Here is a 25,803-nt window from a genome sequence, read left to right on the forward strand (position 1 = left end):
AGGACAAGACAAAACCTAGGTATAAACTAGGAGCATCTATCAGGTCGTGCACAAACACTTACAACCTACAAGAATCAAGCGTTCTACCAAAATACGATAGGTTGTCGAATTTACTACTATGCAGGGCAGGTCATCAAATAACAAAACAAGCAGCAAGGGAAGCAAGCACATTCATACCAAATTCACAGATAATCTCATTTCAAAACAAGTAAGTAATTTAACTACTTTACTTACTACAAAGTCGGTTAGATACTAGAGGCCCCCAAGTTATCTTGGGAAAACAACCTCAGCATCCCTATCAAAAATTGAAGTTACCAGTATCAACAACAAAAATAGTTCAATAAATTTATCCACCATCAAACATATTACAAGAAGAAAAAATTAGTTGACACTAGACAAATTCTACACATTTAAAGGGTCCATATTGCAGCCCTCTTCACCAACAGAGCCACCAGCCGGATCTCCACTTGCAGTAAGCACTTCAGTAGCAGCATCCTCAGTCGGTTCGGCAGCTGGGGTAGCACTCAAGTCGGTAGGTATATCAAATCGTCTACTAGGATCTACAACAGAACTTTTTACAATTACTGCTGCAGCCCCACTTTCAACAGACCTTTTTAAGGTTTTGTACTTATGTTCTAGTTTTATATAATCATCCACTAGAACGTAGACATCACCGCTCTCTACCAGATCGACCAGGTCGTTGTACTCCTTCTGAGCTAGTTCAGCAATAGCCTGCAATTGTTTGCTCTTAGCAATCCAATGCGTTACCTCCACCCTCGAAGAGTCGAGAGATGGCTGCAATAAAGCTACATTTCTAGCCAAATCACCGACCTGAGCCCTTAGCCCCACCACTTTAGCTCGTTCCACTTCTTGTACAACCACCAATTTGTCATAAGCCTCCTTGGCAACCTCCAGCTCCTTGTACAAATCAGAAATAACCACCATCTCTCTCAACTTCTTATACATACACTACACCATAATAACTTTTTTGTGACAAGGGCTTTTTTCGATTTGTGACACCATTATGGCATCACTGTGTGTGTTTTGCCGTCACAATTAATCAAATGATTCATTTAATTTCTTTAAGAAATGTTTAGAAAATATACTAGACGGCCAAGGTGGCGACAAAAGAATTTAATTTCAATAATATACCAACGCACGTGTTGGGCATGTGCGACAGGACGAGGCGTCAACATGAAACTGTGTCCAAAGAGTTCGATTTTTTTTCGACCTAAACTTAAGAACACCATATGAGAAACCTTTCTTCTCCCCCTTTCTCGATCTATTCGAATTCCACCTGTTATTTAACCAGATTGAAAGATATGAACTAATTAACCAGATTGTTTCATTCTTCTTTATTAGTTGATGCCAAGTTTTGGATTTGGGGAAAAGGCGACGGTGGTCGTCTCGGGTTCGGCCACTAAAACCCGGCTTTTCTTCTTACTTTGAACCCTAATTTAATTTCTGTTATGAGTATTGCTCTTGGTGGGCTTCACTCTGTTGCGCTCACCGATGCTGGGGAAGTCTTCACTTGGTTAGTATTATTATCACAATGTACCTTATTAGTCGAATTTACATATAGTTATAACATCGGTTGGGGCTTGTATAAATTTATAGGGGTTATGGTGGATTTGGGGCACTCAACTCCTAAAAAGGTGAAGGAAGCTTGGAATGACAAAATTCGCCATATCGCGACTAGTGGGACTCATACTGTGGCTGTCTCTGAATCTGGTTGGTTTGCTTAGCAACTTATGGATTCATTTTTTAAACAAATAGCCTTATGTTGATTACATTTTTCTTGAGTATTCATTTTAATGTAGGTGATCTTTATATGTGGAGTCGAGATGAAGGAGATGGTAGATTGGGTCTTGGTCCTAATCGTGGCCCCAACGAGGATGGTGGATCTAGTATTCCCACCAAAGTGGAAATTTTGCCTGTACCTGCGGCTACTGTGTCTTGTGGGGGTTTTTTCGCGATAGCCCTGACTAGTGAGGGACAACTTTGGAATTGGGGAGGCAAGGATTTCCTTTTTTGTTTTACTTGCTTTCTGTTGTAGATTCATTTGGATTGTGATTCCCTGCCATTTGTATTATTCCTTTTTTTAAGTAAGACGTAACTGTACATGAGCCTATACTAATATTTGAAAAACAAGGATTTTTGTTTACTTCTGTCATCAATGTTTACGTGGGAATCATGCTGATAATATCTTGTAATTAATGCAGCAAACTCCAACTATGAGCTAAGATGAGGTGATAAAGTTGGGGGTTTGGAAACCAAAGTGGTGGTTACCACTTCCTTACCCTTCAAGATATTCGTGTCTCTCAAATAGCAAGTGGTGGTTATCACTCTTTAGCATTAACGGGTAAGCAGTAATAGATAAGCTGTTGGATGCACTATGATAAACATAAAAATGTTGGTTTACCTACGAAATGAACGATGAAACTCAAAACGTAAGTAAACTAAAACTTATTACGAGTCTACATTTATCAAAATTTCTACTCTCTTTCTATTGAATAGATATAGTGGAGTAGGAAGTTTGTTCCACTCCTAGTTCTTTAGCATGTGATGTTTTTTAGTTAATTAATCGGTCTTAAGTCTAATGAGAGTTTTACGAGGGGGAATTATACTACGATGCAACTACCCACAAGATCCAAACTATAATTGATTCAACTACGGAAATACTACGTTGATTCTATAATAAGGAATTAGGGGGGATTGATTCCACCTTAACTCAACTTAACTCACTAACGACGAATCGTCGTAATCCGAATTGAATCTTTCACGCGAACAATTGGTTCTTCCTAATCCCTAATTACACATGACATTTCTACCAATTCATAACTAGCATGTGAACGATTAAATCCATTCTCATGGCGAATTAATCGTTTCTAGAGTGGAATAGAAATTACGACGACTCTACGATAATCGGAATCAAGCTTTCATCAAGGCTTCTCAACCCCATCTAATGGAGGTTTAGCCGAGAATCATTCCGCAATCATTTCCATATGAATCTAAACTAAACATAATATCAAGATTTGAAATTTACTAATCTAAATTAAACAATAATTAAAAGGGTTATTTAGGGATTGGTCCTACTTATTTAGGGGTATTTAGGAATAGGTCCTAAAATTATCGATTATTAGGCTTTAGTCCTACTTCTATCGATTGACTTTAAGTCAACTCAGTTGACTGTGGTCAACTCATTTTATAATAATATATTTTTCAATTTTTATCAAAATGGCCAAACTACCCTTCAGCGTGTTTCGCATGTGACTTTAGAGTCGTTGAAAATGGCCAAACAATGGGCACGTGTCAAAATCTGACCAAAGATATTTCATCAACTTAAATTCACCAAAGGTATTTCATGAACTTAAATTCAAACTCTTTAATGGCAGAAAAGTAGGACCAAAACCTAATTAACTCAAATACAGGAGGGGTTAACTCTTAAAAGACTAATTCTATATTGTATCAAATTCTAATTTTTTTTAACTTAATTGGTTGATCAGACCAAGGATATGGTTTGCCAATAGGAATTGGGATTTGAGTCAACGACTCATTTTTCACATCGAAATAGGATACAATATTATTCAAAACCAAAAGAATCTTATCCCCATTTGCAACAAGAGTTCTAAGAAATTATTCAAAACATTTACGAGTGACCTGATGTGGAGGGTTAGGAAGAGGGCAGGATAAGTTTAATTATATATGGGTCGAAAACTTCAGCCCAGGGTGTTGGTTCAAAAAAATTGTTTTCAAACACATAGATTTTCTAGCGCTGGATTAGACCTCTTGGCAAGCAAGTGAGCGGACTCCTTTCGCCATTGAAAATTGACGCTGTTGGTTTTGGTATCAAAGGAGAATATATCCGTAGAACCTTCAAGTTTCTATTTTTTTGAAGGTTCACCGATAATACCACCCATCATAAAGATCTTGGACCCAAGAGCGACATAACCACTACACTTGCCGATTTCAGGGTAAGGAATTATGCAAATAGGAGCCAAAAGAGTTTGAACGTTGTTGATACACTTGCTAGGATCGACCCAGTACCAATAAACACTATCACGAATAGAGAAACGGAAAAATAGTTTCTTCGCCTGTTCAGAGTCAGACTTAGAACAGCGATGTAGAGAAGAGGACGAAGACTCACTCACCTTCAAATCAGGAGCTTCTCTCAAGTCTGAGCAACGACGCAGAGATGAGGACGAACACCACAAAGGGCTCACCTTCAAATCAGACATTTCACTCCTGCCTTTCTCACCATCCATCTTTCTCTTCTTCTCGACGATTTCATAAAGGCTGTCGCAATCATCCCTCTAACTTTTTTTGAACTTAATTGGTTTATCAGAGTAATTATGCTTCAGATTTTTGACACGTGTTGATTGTTGGCCATTTTCAACGACTCTCTAAAGTCAAATGCGAAGCACGCTGAAGGGTAGTTTGGCCATTTTGATAAAATATGGAAATTATATTATTATAAAATGGGTTGACCACGGTCAACTGAGTTGACTTAAGGTCAATCGATAGAAGTAGGACTAAAGCCTAATAATCGATAATTTTAGGACCTATCTCTAAATACCCCTAAATAAGTAGGACCAATCCCTAAATAACCCTAATTAAAATCTAATTAACAACTAAGAAATGGTAACCAACAATAATTAAAACTAGATCTAATAGATTGAAATAACAAAAATCAAAATGACAAGAATAATAACTATTTTATTTATCTAATGAATGATATTCAATGATTCAAGAAATTAATCTAAAACAAGAAATGAAATTCTAAAACTAAGTTCTAAAACTCATTAATGGAGGCTAACTAATCTAATTCTAATCTATGTCTAACTATCTACCATTAACAAAGAGCTAATCTTTTGTTTTTATACTTTCGGATCCAAAAATCGTGCATGGGCTTGGAGCCATGTTTTGGGCCAGAGAATCAGGCCCAAAACCCAATTTCTTTAGTCCAAAATGGGCTCTTCAGCTGCAGTTGGCTTTGACAGATGTTTCGTCTACTTCTTCTCCTCTGATTAGGTCAAGGCTTAGATCATTAGAAAGCTCATTCCGAGCCGGTCATTTTGACATAAGGTAGGCCCAATTCCGAGGTCTGAGTCCAAATATGGTGGTTTCGAAAGTTCTCACGACTTTGTGTCTTTGTTTACGCCAAGATTGACTTTGACTTTTCAGCTTTGACCGGGCTTTAGAAAGGCTTTGTCTTCTTGAATCTTGGCCTTTAATCACAGAACTCCTTAGCAACCAACCATTGCTCCTTTATCTCGCTAAAGTGGCACATTTCTGCATAAATGGACTTTGAAGCCCTGAAATGCATAAAACACATAATCAAGATTAACTCTTTACTTATTATTCACATAATTGGTCTAAAAGTATGATTATTAAGGGGTTAAAACTACAGTTTTGGACTCTTATCAACCACCCCCAAACAGCATTTTGCTTGTCCTCAAGCAAATATGAGAACTTAGCATAAGTGACCAAACAGCATTCTACTCTCATTTCGCTGAGTGCGATTGCATTGACCATATGCAACAAGGCCTTAAACCACTAGGAATTCCCTAGTGGACGAGTTATAGCCTCGTGAGAGTTTTCCAGTGAAGGTACTCACAAACTTCATTATACTTACACGACTAAGAAAGAAACTATTGTTTCCTTTATTCATGCTCCAAATTATCTATACATCTCACTAGCTATGAACAAGAATAACCAAGTCAAAAACCTAATCTAATATATGCATAATAATCAATCATCTACAATAAATATATATACAATGAGTAATACTATGAAATGCAATAGCAGGTCCATTTCTGAAACTCGGAATAGCGTCCTTAAGTAGGTTCTCACAATAATAGTCAAGATACAACACTCTGATTTTTCCACTCAAGTTTCATACTCTAGTCTTGCTAGATGGGCACACTTTACCTTACAATCTCAATGACACACAAGGAAGCCGGAGTCGATCAAACACATCTGTCACTTACTATCACACTAACCTATTCCTAATTGAGCTAGAGGTCTTTATTAGGTGTTTCGGGGATTAGGAGATGGTTTAAGAAGGAAGAAAATGGATATTCAAAAAGGACAAGTCTTAGATAATAGAGTCTTCATATTATGTAACTAGAGAAAACCTTGTTATTTACTTTTGCTTATACACTTTGTTTCCATCCTTAGCCATATTTTTTTTCTTTTTCTTTGGCTTTTGACTCCTTTTATTCTATTTTTTGGAGTTTTTATTTTTCTTTTCTTTGGATGGAAACTTCTTTTCTTTATTTTCTGAAGCAACTAACTAATTTTTGTTTACACATGTTTTTCTCTTCTTATTTCTTCCTCATTCTATTCTCAGACTTATTCTAAATTGGGTAGGTTGATTTTTTTTATTTTGTTTTGTTTTTGTAGCAGGGCAAAGGATTTGTGGTTTATGAAAGGCTAAAGAAAGGCTCGGGGCTTAATTAGCGGAAAATAATTCATAGGTTTGAATTTCTGTCTATATTGATCCAAAGAGGGCCTAAATTCTCGCTTAGGATATGGTTTAGTGATCAAGCACGTGGACGTGTGATTTCTCTATTTGGGATATACTTCTCCCTTGTGTCATTTCTCAAATGTTTCACTCATATAAGCTTTTAGGCTATATTTTCACTGAGGATTTTTAGAATAAGTACTCTAGCCTAGATTTGAAAACTTATCGCCAAACAATCATAGATACTCATGTAATATATTTATAGATAGATGCAAAGATTATTACCTACATATTAACCTAAGTTTCTAAAAACTATTCTAATGTAAAAGCTACGCGGAGACTTCTAGATTGTTAAGAGCATAGAGAAAGAAAACAATACCAATATTCCTAAGTGTATAGCATAAACTTATTTATTTATATTTTTGAATTTTTTAAAATTTTAACTAGAAAACAAGTGTATATTATACATATCTATATCCTAACAGATGCCTTAATTACACATGTTTCTATGCCCCAAAAACAAAAAATGCATGCTTTGTCCTCAAACTATTTAAATAAAGAGGGTAGAAAAATAACATGGAAACGCGTGAAATTCTGGAACATCTACAAAACAAGGTTAAAACATACTAATATAAAAACTGACGCAACTCTATAAGAGTTCCACCCATTATGGGGTTAATGTAATTAAATTGCTTGGGGACATAAGCGGACACTAAATGGAATTAAAAACTTACCTTATCTCCCGGACATGCATATTATCTACCCAATAGCATGGGTCTTGTATTTCAGCGGGCATGGCAAGTCCAAGAACAAATGCTAGCAAGAATCATAAGCGGTTCCCAGCCTACGTGTGTGATCACCTCGCGAGACCAAGCACCTTAAGTAGTGCTTTGGAACAAATCTTCGAAAAGACTGTTCGGTATTATTGTAGGAGATGTCATCTCAAACTACGCTCTGGAACAGCTGCAAAATGACCCGGGAACAACCCGCAAAAAACTGGAAATTTTCTGGTCTACGGAAGTCAAGGCGCAGGCGCGCTCCACTTGGGCGCAGGTGCACCTCAGGGTTTGTTTTTTTTTTTTTACAGTGTTTTGGCACGAGGCGCCTCTCAACTTGAAGCGGTGCTCGATTACTAAATTTCAGGAAAATGTGTAGGCGCAGTCGCTCTACTTTGGGTGCCGGTTAGTGCCCCGAGTGCCGATGGTTGAAAATTGAGACGAACAACGGGAAACGTGGGAGTGAAAGGTGAGTGATGGAAGTTAGGTGTAGTGTGGGTTGTGAGTGTAGAATGAATGAAGTTTATATAGGTTTTAAGTTGCTAAAACGAATCGGGAAGTTGCCAAAAAGCTTTTCCGGCAATTTCTGGAAATACTAAAATTTCCGAACCCGAAAACGAAAACAACTCATATTCTTGATTCTAAAACAACCCTAATATCTTTTAGGTTGAATTTAGGATAGAACCTACCTATTTTATTGAGATTTCATCCTACCATGATATTTATTCATAGATATGCATATTCGGCAATATTCTCACCCTGACTCCGAAATAACTTCTAAAAAAAAGGAGGTTATATAAAAATCATGCTGGACTACATAATACCACCCCCAAACAATTTGGGAAAGTGGGATCAACATTAAACAACCACGCACAATGAAAATAACCACATTATATTAATATTGTCATTCAAACAACATTTCACTACAAAAGTCAAAATTAACTACGGAATTTAACAACGTAACATCCTATCTACTAAATATAATAAAAAACAACATCAAAATAACAAACAAGAAGAAATCTAGCTACTCTTCAAGGGAGCGAGGTGGGGGTAAGAATAGGAATTTGAGTGATCAAGAATGGAAAAACCAACACTTTACCCCCAAACAAATTTTGAAAACAGGGTTTGTAAAAATTTGTTTTAAAACGGGTCTTTTAAAGTCGATTCGAGACTTGCTAGATTACTATTTTTATAGCTTTAAACTTTTTTACTTTTTATGAATTAGGTTTAATATAAAGGAAAACAATAAGCAGTAAAGACATAATTCACACCATAGAGAAACATGACTCAAAAACCAAGAAAACATGCAAGAGTGGAAAACGTGAATTATGTGAAACGTGGACTTAGGATCCGGTACTTACAACCACACACTCCATAGGGAGGGCCCGGTTACCTGAATGGTGCATTCACCAATATATGGAAATGAAAGGAAATGCACCAACACAAAAATTGAGTCGTTTATAGTCAGATACTCGAGACTTTATCTAAACATATGTATGAATATGCAGTTTATCATATATCAACAACCAAATAGTTGTGGATCGCTCCATAAATAAATATCACAGAAAACATATCCAAACACAATCAAGCACCAAGATTTCCCTCGACGCACCTAGTGGAATGAAAGCGAAGTCGATAGACCTACAACATAACCGAGCATGCACCTTATGTTTCATCTTTGAATGAGAGGGTGTCCTAGTGAATAATAAGTGTGGAAAAGTGAATGGTTGTGGAAGATATGGTGGATTGGGATAAGTTTTAGAGGGAAACATGGAAAAAATGAGGATGTGGGTTTAGCATAAAAGTCATTCATGGTGTAGTTAGGGACCGGCGTCTTAAGTCTGAAAATGAAAGTGTCAAGTGGTTTATCCTTGGGAAGTATTTGTTTACTAGGTGGATTTAAAAATCATGAAGCACGGGGAAAACTAAAGGATCGAAAGTGCAAACTTCGAGGTTCCTTTGAAAATGTGGAGGGTGGGGAATATTGGTGATGGAAGGTGAATGATTCTCAGCTAGAGCTCTCAAGTCCATATCATCGAATTCTTGATATGTGCAAGACATTCCTCAATAGGCGGGTCAAAAGGATCACTTTGGGATAGAGATTGAAAAATTCATCTTCCGTCATAGCATCAAGGGATGAATGGTTGTTGGCAAGGGGACTCGCTAAGTGGTAAAGAAGCGGTGCAAAAGAGTTGCGAATTCTTCTTCGATTTAAATCTACTACTAGGGGAGTCATTGTTAAAGTCGAATTTCGAAGGAAAAGAATTTGTTAATCTGTTTCTCCCGAAACATGTTTTTGAAGTAATCTTGAGCTAAGCTCGATCATGCTAACCTCTCCATTTGTAGATGAATCGGGATCTTGTGTCCTCGTTTTGAAAATATTTACCTCAACGAAAAGATGGCCAAAGGACAAGGACATCGAACCATCGCGGCGATTTATGAGCGTTGGTAGTAGCCAAGAAGGGACGCCCTAAAATGATAGGTACAGAGTCGTTAGTGACTTACGTGGTCGAGGATAACGAAATTAAAGTTTGGTAGTAAAATTTTTAAACTTTAACCAAAGACATTTTCAACCACACCCTTAGGATACTTAATAGACCCGATCAGCTAATTGCAATGTCATTTTAGTAGGTTGCATCTCCTCTAGACCTATTTGTTTATACAAATAAAATGGGAGTAAGTTAACACTAACCCCCGTGTCTAGTAAATAGGTCGTTGTGTGAGAATCTCCTAAGGTGCATTGTGCAAGAGGATCGACCGAGGTCCTTGTACTTAACAATTCCATTATTTTCGGATAAAGTTGGGAATTGTTCAGGTTAGAAAAGCGTCTTTAGGTATGTTGGTCTTACGCCTAGTAGTAGTGCACAACTCCTTAAGAAACTTAAGCGTGGTTAGGTAGCTTTTTATAGCTTTCCGAAAAGGAAGGTTTATCGTTAGATTTTGAAAACATTCCTAATCTCCTCAAAGTTAGTATCCCCGGTTATCATGGCTAATTTCCGAGGAACGGTGGTTTAAGCTCTCTATATTTAGCGTATGGCTCGACTTGATGTGTAACCTTGGCTTTCTGTTTTCTTAGGTTGTGGTTTAACCGGGTACCTCTACGTGGTAGGTTCTTGATTTCTATTTCGGTATCTAGTTCGATATCCGGTGTAGGAATACTTGATGGGGTAATTATAGGCATAGTTACTTTGTTATCAATCACTCTTCCGAACGGCAGTGGTGATGGAATTTAGCTCACCCTGGTCAGTAGTTTCCGTACTAGTATTACCGTTTACCTCAAAGGTCGTGTTTGTTGTTCTAGGGTTGGGTATCGCTTGGCACGGAAACACGCTTTTGGTTGGGCTTTCTCTTGGGCTAACTATTGGTTTAAATTATTAACGGATTGTAGAATGTGTTGGTTAGATTGAGCCATGGTTTGGAAAAGTTGTTGGCTCACTTGTATGAAGGTGTCAAGGCGATCCGGTTGTGTGGGTGTAGTAGTCACGGGTGGTGTGGACTGAACTATCTCGCGTTGATTATTTATGGGTGGATTGTGATAGTTATTATTTACCTAAACGATACCTCTATTAGCATTATAATTATTATAACTACATTGACCTTGTGCTTTACCTTGTCGAGGTTTAACTTTGGTTGTTATAATTATTATAATTACCCCGATCCCGTCCTTGTTGTGGTGGAGCTTGGTTATAATTGTCGCGTTGGCCTAACATATTGATTATTGTACCACATGGGGTGTGACTTGTTGGTTATTTCTCCAACCCGAAGTTGTGATTTTGTCTCCGAGGGGCATTAGGTTCACTATTAATGGAACAAGAATGTTCATAGGCTATAGGGCGATTGGGAGTCGGGATGCTCGGGACTCTCAAATGAAACTACATGGATTTGAATTTACATTCATGACGGGATAGGCTTTTGTTGTACAGAAATGGCCTCTACCTTTTTGTGAGGGATTCAATTAGAGTTTTAAGCTCGGGATTTGATTTAACCTCAAACATACCGGTAGCCTTAATCTGTTGAAGAAGAACTAGCGAGCGGAGTAATCGTCACTACCCCCAATTATTATTACGCTTTAGTCTGATCTTCCAAAAATTTATATTCCTCTGAGGCTCCTTTACTTAGAAAACTACCCCCATTCATTATGTCTAGGACTTCTTTATGGTGGTGTAGAAGTCCTTTGAAAAAGGCACGAACTAACGTGTCTTTTGCTAGGTGATGGTGTGGACACTCTATAAGGAGATCGGTGAAACGATTCCAAGCCTCTGAAAATGATTCATGAGGATTCTCTCGAAAGAAGTGAATCTTGGAAATCATTTCATCCGTCTTTAGGGGTGGGTAAAAATGTTCCATAAACAGCTAAACAAGTTTGGCCCACGAGTCCACAAAATTAGGCGCTTGGGCAGTTAACCAAGACCGCCCTTATCAGCTAAGGTGAAAGGGAATACCCTCAATTTAATTTGTTCCGCACCAACCGTAGGATGGTGGAATGTTATAAGGACTTGTTCAATCCTACGTAAGCCGATAAGGTTTTCATGGTCTAAACCATGAAAAACGGGTAACAAATTAAATATATTTGGGGATCTGGAAATCCCCAATCGTCTCCGCTAGAACGATGCAAGATTTAGGGCTATCGCTCAAGGCTTTATAAAAGTCGAGAGAGAGTCTCTCTTTCTTCAACCATAATATCGGGTGGTGTGTGTGAAATAGTAGCTAGAGGTGTAGTGGGTGGGAAACTAGATAGACTTGTTTGTTGACGTTCTTTGTGTAAATTACGTTAGTTGTTTTCTTCGACCGGACCTTAATCTCATGCAAGACTAAGTCGAACTTAACTAAACATGCAACACTCCAAACAATTCGATATACTAGTAGAAACCTCTAACCGAGGTGCGAGGTGTGGAAGAAAGGAATACCTGATTGCGTCCTTGCTTTGCTTATGAATAGCGTCTTGTTTACGCGTGTTCAGTGTATATAACAAGTTAAAACACTGAAAAACTTGAAAAATCGAAGTTTGAAACAAACCTGTGGAAATCCGGCAAATTTCAGCTTAGGGCGCGGGTCGCGCTCGGTATGGGCGCAGGTGCGCTCCGAGTTCCAATACTTGAGCGCAGGTCGCGCTCCTTTTGGGCGCGGTCGCGCTCCATGTAACTTCATGTTACAGTGTTTTAGGGCGGGTCGCGCTCAAGGTTCTAGGCGTTTGAAACAAGTCGCGCCGCTTTGGCCTTGGTCGCTCGCCCGTAATTTTTCGCGGAACTTTTCAATGCTGAAACGGACAACCACAGTATGAATCAAACAAGGGTGGGTGGGTGAAATGGGACTTAAAAATGACTAATTATACTACGAAAACAATGCTAAAGGTAACTAAGATGGCAGCGACGCCATTTGATAAACATAAAAATGTTGGTTTACCTACGAAATGAACGATGAAACTCAAAACGTAAGTAAACTAAAATTTATTACGAGTCTACATTTATCAAAGTTTCTACTCTCTTTCTATTAAACAGATATAGTGGAGTAGGAAGTTCGTTCCACTCCTAGTTCTTTAGCATGTGATGTTTTATGGTTAACTAATCGGTCTTAAGTCTAATGACAGTTTTACGAGGGGAAATTATACTACGATGCAACTACCCACAAGATACAAACTATAATTGATTCAACTACGGAAATACTACGTTGATTCTATAATAAGGAATTAGGGGGGATTGATTCCACCTTAACTCAACTTAACTCACTAACGACGAATCGTCGTAATCCTAATTGAACTGCTACGCAGAACAATTGGTTCTTCCTAATCCCTAATTACACATGACATTTCTACCAATTCATAACTAGCATGTGAACGATTAAACCCATTCTCATGGCGAATTAATCGTTTCTAGAGTGGAATAGAAATTACGACGACTCTACGATAATCGGAATCAAGCTTTCATCAAGGCTTCTCAACCCCCTCTAATGGAGGTTTAGCTGAGAATCATTCCGCAATCATTTCCATATGAATCTAAACTAAACATAATATCAAGATTCAAAATTTACTAATCTAAATTAAACAATAATTAAAATCTAATTAACAACTAAGAAATGGTAACCAACAATAATTAAAACTAGATCTAATAGATTGAAATAACAAAAATCGAAATGACAAGAATAATAACTATTTTATTTATCTAATGAATGATATTCAATGATTCAAGAAATTAATCTAAAACAAAAAATGAAATTCTAAAACTAAGTTCTAAAACTCATTAATGGAGGCTAACTAATCCAATCTAATTCTAATCTAGGTCTAACTATCTACCATTAACAAAGAGCTAAGCTTTTGTTTTATATACTTTCAGATCCAAAAATCATGCATGGGCTTGGAGCCATGTTTTGGGCGGAAAGAATCGGGGCCCAAAACCCAATTTCTTTAGTCTAAAATGGGCTCTTCAGCTGCAGTTGGCTTCGACAGATGTTTCGTCCACTACTCCTATGTACTATTCTATGATTATGGGTTAAGGCTTGAACAATTGGAAAGCTCTTTCCGAGACGGTCGTTTTGACATAAGGTAGGCCCAATTCCATTCAGTCCGAGTCCAAAGATATGGTCTTCTAAGTTCATGGGTCTTGGATTTCAAATGCGACTTTGTGTCTTTGTTTACGCCCGCGTTGACTTTGACTTTTCAGCTTTGACCGGGCTTTAGAAAGGCTTTTATGTCTTCTTGGCTTTAATCATAGAACCTATTCGCAATATTCTCACCACGACTTCCAAATAACTTCAAAAAAAGGAGGTTATATAAAATCATCCTTAGCAACATTAAACAACCACGCACAATGAAAATAACCACATTATATTAATATTGTCATTCAAACAACAACCATTGCTCCTTTATCTACTCTTCAAGGAGCGAGGTGGGGGTAAGAATAAATGGAAAACCAACAAAAACAGGTTTGTGGCAAAACGGGGTTTTTAAAGTCGATTCACTTGCTAGATTAATGGACTTTAAACTTTTTTACTTTTTATGAATTAGGTTTATAAAACACGTGTCGATTTCACACCATGAGAACTCAAAAACCAAGAAAACATCACTTATTATTCATATAATATAATTGGTCTAAAAGTATGATTATTAAGGGGTTAAAACTACAGTTTTGGGCTCTTATCACACTAGTTTTTATATTTCATCGTAACATTGATATATATTTTATGTGGATTATTTAAGCTTGGGAATTGATTATCATTTAAGTCCGAAAAGGATAGTTTAGTGTCTGTTTCTGAATATAGAGCTGGTATTTTTGTTTTTAAGTTAGACCAGTTCACTTTTGGAGATTAGTACCTAATAATTCATGCTAAAAATTTCAGATGAAGGGAAAGTACTTTCATGGGGACATGGTGGACATGGTCAGTTAGGTCATTCTCCCATTCAGAATGTGAAGATTCCTACAGTGGTTGAAGCATTAGCTGAGGAACAGGTTGTTTATGTCGCATGTGAAGGTTCCTCTTCAGCTACTATCACTGGTAAGAACTGCATAAATACATAATTAGTTCATATCTTTCGAATTCTTGATCTATTTTTTGACGAATCCCATATACTAATTTTAGCTACTCATGTTTTTGTGGTCTATGAATATTCTCTGCAGCTAAAGCAAGTACAATTGGATGTTGACATGCTTGATAATCGGAAGTGCGCACTGGAGGTGAGGAGTGTGTGTGTGTGTGTGTTTAAATGTATTAGGCATGGAAGAAATTTAATTGTCTCCATTACTTACACTCACAGTGTATTACTATATTAGGTGCTGATGCTTACAAACCCCCTTGTGCCCACTTATGCGAAAAAGCTTGATATTTTGATGCAGTCTCACTCTTCAACCGTAAAGGAGAGAAACTTCGATCTGTAAAGCTTCTTCTGCAATTCAAGTTTGTTACAAGGCAGTATGTATAGAGTCAATTCTTCAATGTTAGATTCTGCAGTGAGCCTACATTAAGCTTGGCTGAGAGAAGTTCAAAAGAAGGCTATGAAGACAAACTATGGTGGGTTGGTCTTTCTTGTCATTTTATAAGTCGTTGTCCACTGGTTCCTTGTAAGTGTTAGAACTGGTTCTTTGTAAGTGTAGGCGTGTTAATACAATTGTTGAGTGAAATTTACTATGTGGACTACGCATGTAGCTTTGTTGAAAATACAATGTTATATATATTAAATATTTTTAATACAAGATTTCTTCTTTTATTTGCATGGTAATCACATGTGGATGGATGAATGGAAACAATTGTATAGTAGTGATTAGAGCACTTGCAGGTAGTTTCTAAATATATGGCAGCAGGTGCATTATTATGTTTTTTTAAAAAACAAAACGAAAATATGATTAGTGACGCCATAATACCGCCACAAATTCAAAATACCGTCACAAAATTACTGACGCCAAAATGCTGTTACAAATTCAAAATACTGTCACAAAATTATTGATGCCAAAATGCCGTCACAAATTACCGATGCCAATATGCCGTCATAAATTTTGTGTGACGCAAATTGAGACACCTATTTGGCGACGCCAAATAGGCATCATAAAAAAGCTGTTTTGGTGTAGTGATAGCCAAAACCTGACAAACCAACAAAATAAGTAAAAAATCAATAACACAAAGCATAAAACAAAGCTCAGATCATAGATCGTAAAGATACTTACAAAACAGATCGAGCGATCCATGTCTTTAAGATTTGCTTCTAGATCCTTTCCAGTCTCCAGCGCGTTCCTATACCCATCAAGGACAATACTTTCAAGCAGTCCATTCGTAACCAGTAAAGACTTAAAACTGCAGTCTTTATTCTTCACCAGCCGCGTTAGCCCACTCACTGGGTCATAATAGGTGACCGTCCTATCCAGAACGTCAGACTTACTAGCCTCATCACCTTGGAACGCACTTCCATACTCTTTACATTTTTGGGCAGTTGGCTCAGTGTCACTAGCCTTCTTCTTGCCCCTAGCATCAGCAACACCAATATCAACCGCCAGCTCCTTCAGGTTCATCCTTTTCAAAGGATCCCGACCTGATGAAGTACGACCTTCCCCCATAATAGGTTGTTCTTCAGACTCAAGTCGTGTCCTCTTAGCCCCCTCAGGCTCGCCACCTTCAGTTCACCTATTCTAATGAGGCCTATGAAATGGAGCGGGAGCATCACCACCTCCCCCTGCATTCCCACCTCCATCTCCACCCCTATCATTCTCACCCCCCTCCGCAGGTCGTCTAGACACAGGACGGCTACCAGAGCCTCCTCCAATAGTCCTTGACCCAGAAACAGGCCCCCTCCTTTGATCCTCTTTTTCCATCTCAGTGTCCGAGCTAGAATCAGAGATCTAAAATATTAACTTTTGGGCCCTCTTCTTTTGCTCAACCTTCTTTCGGTTGATCTTCTCACCTCCGCGCTTCTTGAAGTAATGCACAACCTCTCCCCAAACAAATCGTTTCTCCTCCCAACTCAAACAAGAAAACTCTTCTATAGCTCCGGTGTTAGTACGCCCACAAATTGCAACCTCTGCAAAAAGAAATAAAATTATCAGAACGTTGTAATATCAACTAACCTACATACACTACAACCTATCACATAACGACCTACCATCCCATTTTATAGTACGATTCGCCAAGTCCCAGTGAGAAGGATAATAATTACCCATGACCAGTAAAGGCCTACGCCCCCAATCCTCCTTACTCACACCCACAATCACCCTGCAAACTAAAATTCATAGCAGACGACCTCTTCACTGAAAAATGCTCAAGCACATCTGATAAACAGATGTTATAACCCCTATCATTCAACAAATCCAACACATGTAAAACTCTCCAACTATTTCCCATGAACTGACAAGGGGATTTCCCACAAAAGTTCAAAACTCCACAGCAAGACGTGAGAACGGTAACCTCAACCCAGCCTTCAATTGCCCATAACAAACCACAACACCCCCATCTCGAGGAACGTAATCCAAGCCAAATACGTTCCTCTCTCCACTCAGATCGTATATTTTCAGGTCGGAGTTCTCCAAACCAAACTCACCCCTCAAATCAACAGTATTACCTACCGACCTAGGTACCGCCTTCTCAGTCATCGTCTCCAATAAGGAAGATGATTATGCCTCATATCCACTATGCGCCCTAACACCACCATCTCCATCACTCACAGTTGTCTCCCTCGACTGATTCAATGCCACTTCCCCACTCACACTACCACTAGTAATCAACATGACAACACAAAAGCAAAAAGGAAACAAAAAGATCTAATTTTTTCTAAAAAAAAGAAACGCAGCTGGAGACGAAAGGTTGGTATTTTTTTGTTTTTCTCTTTCTGCTTTTCTTCCTTTGTTTTGATAAAATGAGGAGACGAATGACCTTTAGACACAATAACCCTTTAGCAGCACAAATCTCGAAACAACCAAAACATTTTGCCTTCCCCACAAAACACAATCATAACCAACTTACCTCGCCCACAAACTTGCTGCGAGTTGGGCCCATGGATCAAATCCAAACAGTTCCTGCACATTTTTCAAAACCGTTTATTTCTTTCAAATAAACCAGCTGTAGGACACGTGTAAAGAGCTTTATTTTATCTTTTCTTTTCACATCAGCTCTATCCAAAAAAATCAATAAAATAAAGGGGGTTGTGTAAGATCCCTCCGTTCTCAAACCAATCACTACAACACACATGTCAACACACCAGGTCGTATCTTCACAGCTCGTATATCACTAGGTCGTGCCACACCACCAGGATGTAACCACGACCCAAACTCAAGTCATCTCAAATATCAAATACAGCCATATATGGAAACAAATGATCTACCGTGATCCTGAAGCTCAGTCAACGCACCAATGAAGGAGACATTTACTTTGTAACAATGGAAGTAATGACAAATCATCAAGAGAGCATAAAATATGGATATACACTTGACAACGGGCTGAAGCAAATAAGGAAAATCATATCAAACACCTATAAGTAGAGAGAGATGAACTACGTAAGGCTTGATTCAAATTGACTCGAGAAACTTGATACGTAGGCAACTCTTATCCAAAGTAAGAGTGCAGCCATTTCCAACCAATCCCATCATCAGGTAATAGGTAGAAACCTATACCTCTACAGCTCTGCACACCTCAACTTGAACTCCTTTTACTTGTGTTATTTAGCTGGGTTGAGTTTTATGTACTATCCTTTATTTTGATCCTTATAAGATTGCTATTATGTAATAATATATCTACGGACCACAATATAGTATTATTACTTGATTTCTTTTAACCAACTTAGCATACTATGGATGAGATTTTCTTTCATTTTGTAATTGACAATATCGGGAAACAACCGAATTAGTACCTGCATTCTTTTGTACGTTTAACATTTTTCATTTCTTGTTGATTTATGTGCACCTGCATTCTTTCTTATTAGAGCATTCCCAATGTAAGTTACTATGAAGGGAAATTGAGAGTTTTCACATTTGAATACCAAAAAACCCTTGCCCAATGCAAGGGTGACAAAGTTAGTGACTTGTAACTAAGTTACAACAAGGGTAGCACTTGCTACTGAGATTTTCACTAAGTTGTGAGCTTCAGATAGAATGTTTTATTCCTTCTTGTGTGTTTTTTTTTAAAAAATCTTTTTTTTTCTGGACGGAAACATTCCGTCTCGCGTGTTTTTTCGACTTTTTTTCGGGTTTTTTTTCGTACGGAATGAAACATTCCGTCTCATGTGTGTGTTTTTTTAATTTTTTTTTTTGGTTTTTTTAAACTTTAGACGGGATGTTTCATTCCGTCCGGCGCATTTTTTCAATTTTTACATTTAGATGGAATCAAACATTCCGTCCGAGGTTTAAAATCACCTATGCATTGGGCAATATTTTCTTATTTTTCACAACAAAGGTAGCAAAGAGGGAAAATAGTCCTACGTGGAGGTGAAAAAAAGTTGCTTGCATTGGGAATGCTCTTAAGCTTATTTTGATGACGCATTCATTTTTATGCACATCTTTACTATTTTTTTTTTTTGGTAACCAAACTAATTTATTAATAACTTAATTACACCAGATGGTATCGACACACACTAGTAGCGTCCATACTAAGTATATTACATAGAAAAGATGGAGGTATGGAGAATCAAAGTTCACTATAAATAGGGAGAAAGGGATAATCTTCATTATGAATTTGATGAGAGGATGAACAATCAGTATGTTGAGCTCATGTCGATCCCATTCTTGCAAGACAATCTACCACAGAGTTACACTCACGATAACAATGATGAATCAAAGTTTGTGGAATCCCACTTATCAATTCCCATATATCTTCCAGAATTTCCTTAACTTCCCATGAAACTTGGCTATTTTGACGATTAAGGAGATCGCATAGGAAACTAGAATCCGTTTCAACAATTATAGGATGAATCCTAAGTTGTGAAGCTAAGTGCAGTGCTATTCGAATAGCAATAGTTTCATCCAGCAAATATGTTGCATAAGGAATAGGTACAGACCCTACACAAATGAAAGAACTATCATCCCGTCGAAATAAACAACCAGCTCCACTGGGACCAGGATTACCAAACGATGACCCATCTATATTTATTTTTGTCCATCCATTCCTTGGAAAACTCCAAAATACTGGAAGAAGAGTTCTTGAGTGAAACTGATTCGTTGAATCTGTAGTCCAATTGAGAACATTCGATACTAGTGCATTAATCAAACGCAGAGTACGTCTTGTATCAGGTTGAGAACCATCAAACCGACTTTCATTTCGACATTTCCATATCCACCATAAAGATAATCTATTCAATTCTAGAAAGTAATTAGTTCACCATGAGAATGGGTTTGATTGCTTCATATGCTAGTTATTATTTGGTAGAGATTACCATGAATAATTAGGGATTAGAATACCAGTTGTTATGCGAAAGCATTGACATTTGGATTACGACATTTCTTTGATAGTTGATTAAGTCGAATCAAGGTGGAATTGAATTCCCCTAATTCATTCTCTATTGTCAAGATAGTATTTGAATTCCATCATTTCGTTATTTGCATATTGTTTTCTAGTTTTCCATCATAGTATAATTTCCGCAATACTCTCATTGACTTTGGATAGATTGATAATCTTAGTAAACGCTAATTCTAAAGAACTAGGAATGGAACGAATCTTCTATTCCTACTATATTGCTATAGAATCGAGAGTAGAAAACTTTGATAATCACAAGTAAAGAATAGTTCTAGTTTTACTTACCTATGTGTAATTGTATTCATAGGTAAAACTATCATTTTACGTTTATCAAATGGCGCCGCTGCCATCTTAGTTCCCTTTAGTATTGCTTTCTTTAGTATTGTTAGTCTTCCAAAGTCCCATAGCCCACCCACCCTTGTTTGATTCTAACTGTGGTTGTTTGTTTCAGAACTGAATTTTTCCTCGTAAGAATACACAGAGCGCACCCCGCGCCCTTGGTAGGCAAGTTTGGAGCGCACCCCGCGCTGAAGCGCTGGAACTTGAGTTTCACTTGAGCGCGACCCGCGCCCTACCAAGGAAAACTTCGGCCCCCAAGACCGAAGTGCACGAACTCGAAGTTAGACTTGAAGTGCAACCCGCGCCCTACCTAGGCTAATTCTGAGCGCCGCGCCTATTCCGAACCGCCCGATTTCCATAGGTTAGTTCAAAATACTATTACTTCAAGTTATTCAATGTTTTTAACTCGTTAAAATACACTGAGCTAGCGTAAACAAGATGTTATTTATACGCGAAGCAAGGAGGCATTCATGTACTTCTTTCTTCCACTCCTCGTATCTCCTGTTAGAGGTTTATACTAGCATATTAGGATTGTTTTAAGTGTTGTCGTGTTTAGTTAAGATTGGTCTTAACCTTGCATGAGATTAATGTCAGGTCGAAGAAAAATGTCTAACGTAATCAATCGTCAACATCAACACACACGCCTATCTAGTATACCACACGCCTATCTAGAAATTTATAATTAGAGTTTCGTTTGCATATTAATTGTCCTAGAATATATATATATATATATATATATATATATATATATATATATATATATATATATATTAACAATTATGGCATATCAATATGTAGACAAGCAATCATGTGATTATTATGAAAATCCTTCACCATGTTCATGCTGTGGTAATCCTGACCATTGGGCTTCTCATTGCCCATCATATCAAGAGTTTGAGCCTACTATAAGATATAATAATAATTATGAGCCTCAATTTTCAAATTTTTATAGTAATCCATACAATCAAGAGTTTTCTAGTCATCCAAACTATTCATGGAGTTCCACCAATAACAATCAATCAGCCATTCAACCTCAACCTAACCCATCATAGTACGAAGTCAACCAGAGTCACTCAAACGCTATATCCCAAGAAGGACTCATATCATACCCAAATGCCAATAACTATGACTATCACACACCATACTAGCCAGACCCTTCCACCATGCTAGAAATCACCCACCCATCTAGTTCGCCACCCTTCCCAGACCAAATTTCCCAAACTATGCTTCAGAACCTAACTATGTTTCAGAACATAGCCCAGATGATTTCCATGATCTCCTCACCTAACAAAGAACTTTCAACCTTGCCAAAGATTGACACACAACTAGAACAACCTTCCCATGACCCTCCCATTAACCATTATGTTGACTCCACACCCCACCTGGATGAGGAAATTCTTGAAGACGACTCTTTAGGACATGTTTTGGATGACCACTCCAATTTGAGAGATGCCACCGAGGAACCTCCCATTGATCCATCTGAAGATGAATATAATGACGACACATTAGAAGATATTTATAAGGGTGTGACAAAGAAAGAATTTGATAACTATTGACATTCTCTTAATATGGACCCTCCTGCTATTGAGCATGTCTAGGCCTTTGTGTTTGCTAACCGCACTCAGCTAGGACGATTCTTTGACACATTCGAATGATGCCAATGAAGATACTTATAGTGTTTTAGAGGAAGACGGTGAGAAAATAGAGATTAACAACTCTAATCTAAGGCATGAACAAGTTAATGTGCAAGAAAAAGAGAAAGTTACATCTTTAGAGCAATGTGAATCTCAATTTAGTTTTGCAGCTGAGGAAATAACAATGGAAGGAATAGATGACTTTCTTAAAGATAAAGCCATGAACCAAAACCTTATGGATTCAGCTAAGCCAGATGTAGAGTTCTTAAGAGCATATGAGGATCCACCAACTGATGAACCACCAACTGACCACCAACCACCTGAGTTACCACCTCCTAAGATTTAACCATCTTCCACAACTAAGCCATCCATTCAGCCACCATTTCAGAGGAACCTCGAATTTGTACTTGAGCCTATTGCCTCAGAGACCCTCTATAATTTTTTCAACCCTCACAGTGAAGAGTGTTTGCCTAGACACAATCCTATAAGTACACCATTCCTGTAGTTGAGAGCCAAGCTTTGACCGAGTGTAGTGAGAAACCTAGTTTGTCTTATTTTTCCGCATCTGAGCCCCATGAAAGACATCAGGATCCAGACTTCATTCCTTTCTCACCTAAAGTATTGCTAATTCATCTTTTGGGTCATTTAAACTTCTTAACACAGCTATAACATTATGGTTTGCATATATTTTTTGAGGGGTTGCATAAGTTTTCTTTTATTCTTCTACATGATTGCTTCTAATTATACAACTTCATTATGTTTGAGGGTGCATTTAGTATCATGTTTTATGGTTAGACCCCAAACTCTTTCAACTACTAGTTTATAGTTGACCACACATCATCTATTCTGTGCCACCCCAGTTTCTTGTTTGTTTAGGAGTGTGCACCGTCTAAGGGAATCTGACGTAAAATGACCCCACATTAAGTCTACGGGAATCTGACTTTAAAAGACCCACGTTTTAAAACAAATTTTCAAAAACCTGTTTTCAAAAATTTGTTTGGGGGTGGGGTGTTTGGTTTTTCCATTCTTGATCACTCAAATTCCTATTCTTATCCCTTCCTCATCTCGTAGCTAGATTTCTTGTTGTTTGTTGTGTTGATGTCGTTTTTATTGTTTTTAGTAGTTTGGATGTTAAGTTGTTAAATTCAATATTTAAATTTGAATTCGGTAGTTAATTATTATTTGAATTTCTATTTGAATTTAATTTGGTTCTTGTCTAAGCATGCGATGATTTTTGCGTTACTCCCACCTTCCCGAATTATTTGGGGGTGGTATTATTTCTTTTAGCATTGTTTTTATATGATCCACAATTTTAGCAGTAATTTTGCGATGATTGTTGGGTATGTTGCTGATATTGGCATGGCTATGATTAGATATTGTGGTAGGATGAAATTTCAAAGAGTTAGGAAGTTGTTATTCTAAATTCAATCTAAAAGATCTTAAGTTTGTTTTGGAATAATGCATATGGGTTGTTTCCATTTTAGGTTTTGGAAATATTTTGTTTCCGGCAATTGCCTTAAAGATTTTTGGCAACTTGTCGATTCATTTTAGAAACTGAAACCCTATATAAACTTCCTTCATCCTCCACACATCTCACTTTCATCTCTCACCTTAAACCTCCAAATTTTTCCTTTTATTTTTCCCTTCATCCTACTCAGAACACACGGAGCACGACACGCGCCTAGCAAGACCAATTCCGAGTCGCCGCGCCCAAAACAACAGAATCTTCGATTTACACCGAAATGCGACCACCCTTCCAACCAAATTTGGAGCCACCACCTTCGACCTTCCATGATTTATTTTTGATTTTTTGTAAGGTTTTCTGATAGAAATTTAGTCTGCCTAAATTAATAGACTAATCTAGCTAACTCTAGTTAAACCGCAAACACATAACTATCGTTGAAAATAGTTGCGGCGAACGGGTCGATCCCACAGGGATTGCTACTTCGGACAAACGAGTATTAAAATTATACTTAACTAATTCTACCGGATTTTTTATGTATGATTTAATCTAACTATTGACTAAGAAATGCAATTAAACTATTAACTACGAAAGTAATAAAAACACTAAGGCTTTCGAATCCACCCTAGACCGTTGTAGATTATCTTAGTTTAATTAATTTTAAAGTTCACTTTTTATTACGAGTAGCATGAGGGAAAGGCAACCCTTACTTTCTCGAAGATGTGAATGTGTAATTCTTAAACAATTCTAACAAATCGTATTAATTGAATTTCAGCAAATAGATATAAACCCCTAGCAAAAATTGTCTTTTTACAGCACAACTTCTCACAGGTTTAAATATAATTTAGAACCGATGCCTTGATATCAACAGAAACTTAACCCAACAATTGACTAGTCTAGACATGGATTAAACATGCAGGATATAATCAATGATAGAATTTCTACAGAAATCAGAGAATTCAATTAATTATTTACTGTAAAACTTAAGTTAGAGAACAATAACCCAATTAAACATAGAAAAACCTACGCAAGTCTAGGGCTTCATCTAAGCCCTAGCTTGGAATTTAGCTAGACATGATAACTTGCAACACGAAAATATAAGAAGAATAAATCATTGACAAAACCGTAATCCCGCTATGATATCTTCTTCTCCACTTCGTCTGCTGCTCTCGGCTCCAATTTGTGCTCTCCAAAGATATCCCTCCCTTTGATTTTTACCGGTATGTATAGAGGTTGGGTCAGGGTAGTGTTTGATTTGGAATGGAATTAGAAAACTTCTGATTCGATCGCGAGAGTTCCGGATTCGATCAGTTTGATTGGAAGTCGGTCTTTTGTTTTCCATTGGGTTTTAGTGCAATCGAGAATAGAGAGTGTTGATCAAGTGAAAGTGGATTTATGGAAGAATGGTAGGATGTGTAGTGCTCGATTGGTTCGGGGGTTCGATCGCAGAAATTTGAAGGATGGGTTTTCTGTTCCTGTTCGTGAGTGAGAGACAAAGGGAGGAAACTAAGGGTTGCTATGGTGCTTCTCGGATGGACAGGAAATAGTGTGGCTATTAGTTAGTGGGTTCCCGCTTTGATATTAGTTGGGTGCACATGGGCTTCTATTAATTGATCTTTAGTTCTTGGGCCAACTTAACTTGGGCCCATGTATTCTACAGTTCATGCCTCACCTGTTGGCTCATATTGGATCAAACAGACCCAAGCTTTCGGTCATGAACAATCACATGGATTGGAAGCTTCCACCTTGGTCACGTGCCCACTTAAGTTTTGTCTTTATGTGCATTCCCAAATATTCATAGTTATAGCCTTGCTTCCCTCTTACTGATTAGATGCTAACCTAAAGTACCGAGTCCAAATTCTCATTAGCAAACAACAAGGCCAAATCCAATGCACGCAAATAATATCTTGATCAACACCGAATACCTCCACTGAACTGCACAATCAATTGTCAGGCCAACCAACATAAAATTCCCGCATTGGCAAGCCCATATGCAGAATCTTAACGTTTACGCCATTTGAATACATTGTGCCTATTTTCTGCACATTCACATGAAACACACTAACTAAATGAGACAAATAAAATAAACGGACTAACTAATATAAAATTGGGCGTAAATAATATAACATTTACGTACTTATCTTCCAGGGTAGTTTGTAGCAATTCTAGAGTGCATTTTTTGAAATGAACTCTCCTACACTCATACCG

The 25,803-nt window shown here is 37.7% G+C and overlaps 1 pseudogene; it reads left to right on the top strand.

Annotated features, from left to right (window-relative positions):
• Window positions 1-1,024: 1,024 nt before the first annotated feature.
• LOC147503013 (RCC1 domain-containing protein RUG3, mitochondrial-like) lies at window positions 1,025-20,261 on the top strand (annotated as a pseudogene).
• Window positions 20,262-25,803: the final 5,542 nt, after the last annotated feature.

Source organism: Coptis chinensis, chromosome 4, assembly GCF_015680905.1.
Source record: "Coptis chinensis isolate HL-2020 chromosome 4, ASM1568090v1, whole genome shotgun sequence".
NCBI lineage: Eukaryota > Viridiplantae > Streptophyta > Magnoliopsida > Ranunculales > Ranunculaceae > Coptis > Coptis chinensis.